Source organism: Calidris pugnax, unplaced genomic scaffold, assembly GCF_001431845.1.
Source record: "Calidris pugnax isolate Ruff unplaced genomic scaffold, ASM143184v1 scaffold63, whole genome shotgun sequence".
Classification (NCBI taxonomy): Eukaryota; Metazoa; Chordata; class Aves; order Charadriiformes; family Scolopacidae; genus Calidris; species Calidris pugnax.
Window position 1 is genome coordinate 341,196 of NW_015090852.1, and position 6,029 is coordinate 347,224.

Here is a 6,029-nt window from a genome sequence, read left to right on the forward strand (position 1 = left end):
AATCACAGAATCTTCTAGGTTGGAAGGGACCTTAAAGATCATCTTGTCCAACCGTCAACCTAACTGACAAAAATAGACACCCACACAACAAACAAGGAGCATCATCACTAAACCATACCTCCCAGCACTACATCAACCTGTCTTTTGAACACCTCCAGGGATGGTGCCTCAACCACCTCCCTGGGCAGCCCATTCCAATGGCTGAGAACCCTTTCAGTGAAAAAATTTTTCCTAATATCCAGCCTGAAGGAAGACAGAGGAATGCAACTGGAAACAAGGGCTTTAGTTTTTTCGAAGACCAGTTAGTGACCCAAGTGCAGCCAGCTTTCCAGGAGAGATCACCAAGGACCAAGCAGGGAGGTGAAAAGAAGGATGTGCAAGCAAGCAGTGCTCCACAGGAACCTGAGAAAGACAGGAGACATAGGAATTAAGTGAGCTGGGTAGTGGAAGAAACCTGTCTCAAGATCACGTGGCTGTGAGATGTTTCAAAGGAAAATGAAATACAAATGAAGGCAGAGGAGAGATGCATCTTACTTCCAGTGATTCCTACAGCTGCTACCCCTGATAGCTGGTAAGATATGCTGCCACATACATACTCATCTTCAGGCCTTGGCCACCTATCCACAGCTCTGCAGATAACACCTGCATCAGCTCCCTCACAAGCTTCACCTTGCTTTCAAGCCCTTACGGAGAGTCAAATGCTTTCCTCTCACTCCCACAAGTCCACACCAAGTTCTGAGAGCTTTTCACCAGCATTTGTTTTCTTCAGAAACAGCCTCCTCCCACCTTCTGCCAACAAGGCAGTTCCCACAGAATGAGCTGTTAATAAACTGTTAACAACTTTTGAAAAGCACGAATCTTTTTGAATCCAAGATCAAAACCCCAGATTTAACGACTGAAATAAGCAATGCTTGGCTGAGCAGGGGAGGGGAGCACCTCAATCCTTCCCCTTTTTAGTGCTCCACAGAAGTCATTCCCCCTTTCTGTCATTCATTTTAGAGGATACTAGCATTGGTTACCCCATTGGGCATATAAAAATAGGAAGGAGGAAACAGGTCTTAAATAAATACTTATTTTTTAGCCCATTGAGGGGAAGCTCCAAATGACCAAACTGGAAAACAGAGATACCCTGAAAGGTTTGTCCAACCTTACATACAAATCAGGTTGTCTTAAATATTCCACCAAATCCTCTGTATAAACACAACATAAAGGCAAATAAATAAAAACCAGAATGCTACTTTCTGAACAAACTGATCCACCAATTCTGTTCATCAAAAGAAGCCTCAAAAATACTTTAAATGCAGCTGTCCCTCTTCTACCTCGACAGACCCTTCTCTTCTCATCATTTGTCTTGAACTCCTGATGTTGGTGCTCAAATCACTATTTCCAAGTTAGAAATTATTTAGTTTCAAGGCACTGTTTAGTCAGAACAAATTATAAGCCAAAGAGTGGATTAATAAAATTGAGAATTATGCATCTTTGCATTCTATTAGCTGGCCTTTAAAAAAAGGAAAGTCAAAGACTTATGGTTATATGAGTGTCTGAGGCTGGTTTCTCCTCACCGATGAACAGCTTTGCTTCTTCACCTTCTCCTAGTCACGCAGTATAACAGTCCCACTCTGTATATCATGCTAAAAACAGTTATTCCCCACATGGCCAGATGTGATTTTTTTCCACCACACTCCTAATACCCTGCCTCCAAGAAGTGCAGCATCAACAAGGGTTTAATGCTTCTGTCTGCAATAAGACATCACAAACTAGAGCTAAGAAGAGGAAGATTACCTCCTAACACAAAAGTCACCCAAGACCACTGTTCCCAAACTTACCCTTCTTCTTCCTATTTGACTAGAGAAGCCACAGAGCCGAAATAGTTCAGAAAAAGCAATCAGATCCAGCAAACATAGCTGTTCAGTGCCAGGGTCATTGTTAACAGAGCCTGAAGTTTCCATTAAGAACTGTTTCCCCCAAAATGCTCACTGATTTACAAGTGGAAACAAGATTGATGTCTTTTAATACTTACTGAAGCCAAGCTGGCTGTAACACATGAAAGTTGCTATGCACCAGTTGTTTTAAGTTAATCTAACACAGAGGGAAGGTTAAGAAAGTAGTGGAGTGATGGAGAATTAAGACATAATACAGCTTGTAGTGTACACCAAAGCTGAGGAGTGCTGGTACAGTAAGAAATCAAGACTTCTCTGCATGAGATAGCTCTTGAAGTTGAGAAGCACTGGTACAGTAAAAAAATCAAGACTTCTCTGCATGAGATAGCTCTTATTCTCTATTTGTCATAGGCAGCATAGCCAGGTAAGAAGGATGCAAATTACTTCAGCAAGCTAAAAATGTCCCTGTTCATTACCAGATACTGATGCCTTATTTACTAAACAGTTTTTTATCCAGCACTTCAAAGGTTTACCACTCTTTCTCTACAGTGTAGACCTCAAATATTTAAATCATTTTAAGAAAGTTTATGCCTCTAAGTTTTGCCAGTTGTTTTCAAAGTATCTGTCAAGAGTGCTACTGTCACACTGCTGCCACCCAAACTCCTGGCTGAAATGGTCAGTTTCAAAATTCCTTCTGCTCTGCAGAAAAAAAGACCCATTATTGCTTCTCCCTCCTATTCTACTCCTCTTTGGTCTAAGCAGAAAGTAGAACTTGCTGCAGGCTCTGTTCTTCACAGGGAAGGCGGCCAGGTTAAAGATCGCTGCCATGACTATCTAGTCAATATGAAGCTCCAATATAACAATATATTATAAAGCCATCAATGTACGTGGTACGTAAACAACTCACTGTGTTTAGTTTGTGAGCCCCAGGGTCAATTTGCAGTATTCCTCACTAGAGGGGTTTGCCAGATCACAAACATGAACAACTACTCTCAGCTTGTGCCTGGCATTAACAGGTAACCACGTGAGGAAAGGACTGTTGTTAAAAACTCACGGACCTGCAAGTGCACCTTTAAATGTGGCACACAGCCCTTCCCACAGCTGAGTTTGTTGGGTGTAGCTCTCCGAGTTAGCATGTAACATCCCCTCTTCCATATGTTCATATTTATGTCAGAGCTCAGAAACACTGGTATGAAGCAGCCACTGAAGAGACAGCCTACAGCTAAGATCCCCTCCATCCAGGGAGCAAAGCGGATAGTAACTGGTTTTAAAGTTTATTCAACCACTAATTGGGAGGGTTTATATAAGGCCTGGGAAAACCATAAGCAATTACACTACTGGACAGAAGAAAATCCTCTGATTAGAGGATTCCCTTTCAGGTACTCTCCAAGCAACAGGGAAGAGGCCTGGCTGCAGAAACAGCACAAACTCTAACTTGAAATTCTACATCCTGCATAAAAAAAAACACCAAACAAAAGTTTCCCCTTTTGTAATAAAGTTGTCCAGTAAGTCAGGTCCATTTGCTTTTCTGACTAGAGTTACACATTTCCAGGCAAAAGCTCATGCATACCACAGACAGTGCACACTTGCAAACTCCTGAGAGTACATTTGCTAAACATTTCACAACCCGGACTAGCAACTTATGCCAACATTTACCTTAAAGTCTAGGCCTCACATTGCTGAGATTGCACTTTCAGAAGACAGGCAGCGACACTACACGCATTAGCACTGTTCATGGGATTTACGCGTGCACCTTGATGCTTGATTCACTCACCCAAACTTCTTTATTATTTCTCATCTTCAATCTGAAGAATCAACCAGCAGAATCTACCACTGAGTTTACAGATGTAGCTAACTGCTAGCAAATCACAGCCCATGCTCAGAAAAATTATCAAGTGTTCCCTGCAGCATCTTGAAACTTTCCTTATAGAAAAATAAAACAACCCAGCATACGGAAAACTGCTTCTCAGACTGAGATATCCAAAACTTCTTTAAATCAATTATTTAAACACTCCCCCCTCCACACACACACACATGTGCCTTCTTGGCCATTGTTCAGAATTCCAGGGTCGCCCAGTAGACTAACTTAAAAAGAGAGAAATACTATAATTTGAAGCTAGTTAATATAAGCAAGAACAAGCCCTACAGCCCACAGAAATACACTGCAGTTAAGAACCCAGGTAAGTCAACTATAATCTCTGCTCTTCAATATGCCCACTGTGGCTCTTGTAAATATCACTCTCACTTTAAGCAGCCAGCAGCACTCCTCAGTGAGAAGAAAACAGCTAATTACCTGTTCTCCTTGAAGTATGCACAGTACTTACCTGCAGGACAAAAAAAGAACCAAGAAACTCAGGTTTTTGAACCGTCTTAAAAATACTTCAGCTGGCCTACACACTTGTTATGGAAGTCATTTCCCCTCACACACCCTTCATTTCTACGACAGACAACAAAACGGGAAATGACAGCTGACTGGAGAGGGACAGGGAGCACTAGTTGCAGACTACTGCTAAAGTATAACCACTGAGAGAACAGGAATTTACAATCAAGTTATCCCCCATAACAAACAGCAAGGCCCCATCTCCCACACCAAGTGTCCTTAAATCCACCTAATGTGGCCTAGAGCCTTCAGTGAGAGCAGGACATCAGCTGATAGCAGCTGTGCTCTCATCCCAGTTCTGCTACTGAGCAAACAACTACTTAGAGTAATAAGTAATAATAAAAAATTACCGCTTATTACTAGTAAGAAGTAGTTACTGTCTTGTTTGCCACTGACTTTGTAGCAGCCTCAGGTTCTCACTTCAATAGCAAGGCTGGTTCCTATCTACTTTGCTACCCAGTTTACAAAGCTGTAAAATCAAGCCTACAGGTTTTTGAGACAATGTCCTGTGGAGATGTCAAACATCCAAGCCTCATCTGCAAGTCAGAGCTGTCAGACAAAGTCATCTTCGAAGCTGTGGCCCATTTATTTTCTTCTCTTTTTCTGTTTCTTTCCAATACATGACTTTCCTACAACTTAAGGTTCTTTCCATTATCTCTTCACTGTTTCTCTCGGATGTGAACACTTACTCCTACTTTGTGTTCTCACATTTTAGTACATCCAACCAGCCATAAAAAATTAAAGCTACTCCTTATGTTAGGAGGTTTGAAACCCACTAGCAATGGGCTCTCTTTAAAACTGCAAATTACCAACAGTTCTCAAACCACACACAGCAGTAGGCCTTGGTCTACCACTGCTGCCGAAAGTGTATTTCCAGCTACAAGCTGCAGCTTTGGCCGAACATTAGAAGGACAGCATGTGAATGGCTTCAAGAAAAATCTTTATCCCATCAGCGCCACAATTCCCCACTCATCTGGTTTTAGGTGCCAGACTGACACAAACCTTACTGCTGCTGCAAACTAGCCAACCTTTCCCAGCGACCAAGGCAGACCCACACCAGCTTTGCCGGATTTGTCAGCCACCACGAGACTCCTTGGACCCTCATCTGCAGGAGCACATCCTCCACTGGCTCCTCTTCCAGGGGTGAGAGCGGGGCAGCGTGAGGGCTCCGAGGGGTCCATCATCTCACCCACCAGAGGCCAGAGCCCCCCTGGCCCCTGCAGAGGCTACACCACCCAGGAAAACAGGAAGTTTGCTTGCGATGTCAACAACGTTATGAGGAAACACCTCTCGTTGCGGGTCCCTTCTGGTAAGTTGGGCCGCTCTGGAGCCTTGCCAAGGAGGAACCTGCTGGGAATAACCTGATTTTGCTTAGAGACAGAGGGTGAAAGCAAGGCCGCCACACGGGACCAAGAAGCAAACGTAACAACCACAAAGGGGAGGAGGGAACCCCCATGCCAGAACCCCTCGGGGGCCGTTAGACCGTACAACCGCCTCTTTCCCCTCAGACAACCCCTGAGGTGCCGCTACCGGCTGCTACGTCCTCCCACCGGTATTTTACACCCTCCCCCCGCCCGGGGGCCGGCATGGCGGCGCCCCGGGCTTCCCTCAGCGGGTAGCGGGTGGCCGCTATCGCGATATATCGCGCTCACCAGACGAAGTCGTTGCTCTTGTCCTCGTAGGAGTTGATGAGACCGTTGCAGAGCGGGGTGAGCAGCGGCCTCTTCCTGCTGCTGCCGCCGCCGCCACCGCCACCCGCGCCGCTACCG

At 44.5% G+C, this 6,029-nt stretch overlaps 1 protein-coding gene across 2 annotated transcripts in view; it reads right to left on the reverse strand.

The window, feature by feature from the left end:
- RFWD2 (ring finger and WD repeat domain 2, E3 ubiquitin protein ligase) overlaps window positions 1-6,023 on the reverse strand; it is a 160,987-nt gene extending 154,964 nt beyond the window's left edge. For both annotated transcript variants that reach the window (XM_014943563.1, XM_014943562.1), the window contains exon 1: window positions 5,913-6,023. The gene's annotated coding sequence lies outside the window, so the exon portion shown is untranslated. The remainder of the gene's footprint in view (window positions 1-5,912) is intronic.
- Between the last annotated feature and the right edge of the window lie 6 nt (window positions 6,024-6,029).